The sequence below is a fragment of the Calidris pugnax genome, unplaced genomic scaffold (genome assembly GCF_001431845.1).
Source record: "Calidris pugnax isolate Ruff unplaced genomic scaffold, ASM143184v1 scaffold270, whole genome shotgun sequence".
In the NCBI taxonomy this organism is placed as follows: Eukaryota; Metazoa; Chordata; class Aves; order Charadriiformes; family Scolopacidae; genus Calidris; species Calidris pugnax.
The window spans coordinates 1,518,118-1,518,362 of NW_015091277.1; the positions used below are offsets into that span (position 1 = coordinate 1,518,118).

A 245-nucleotide genomic window follows, 5' to 3' on the forward strand; every position below is an offset into this window, starting at 1 on the left:
GCAGAGCAAAGCTCCCTGCCTGGGAATTTCCCCATGCCTTTAAGTGGATTAAGCTGGAGGGGAAGGTGTGTGTTTGGGGAGGGGGGAATGGGGGGAGGTAAAGGGAGAGGAAGGAGATCAGGATTTATTTATTATCTTATTGCAGAAACAAAACCAAAACAAAAAAAAAAAAAAAAAAAAAAACCACCCACCACCTAAACACACAACAACAACAACCAAACCAAAAGCCATCACCCACCCACACA

The 245-nt window shown here is 44.1% G+C and overlaps 1 protein-coding gene across 1 annotated transcript in view; it reads left to right on the top strand.

The window, feature by feature from the left end:
- Positions 1–245, top strand: part of TSKU (tsukushi, small leucine rich proteoglycan) — a 27,917-nt gene that overhangs the window by 218 nt on the left and 27,454 nt on the right. The gene's annotated exons all lie outside the window — the stretch shown is intronic.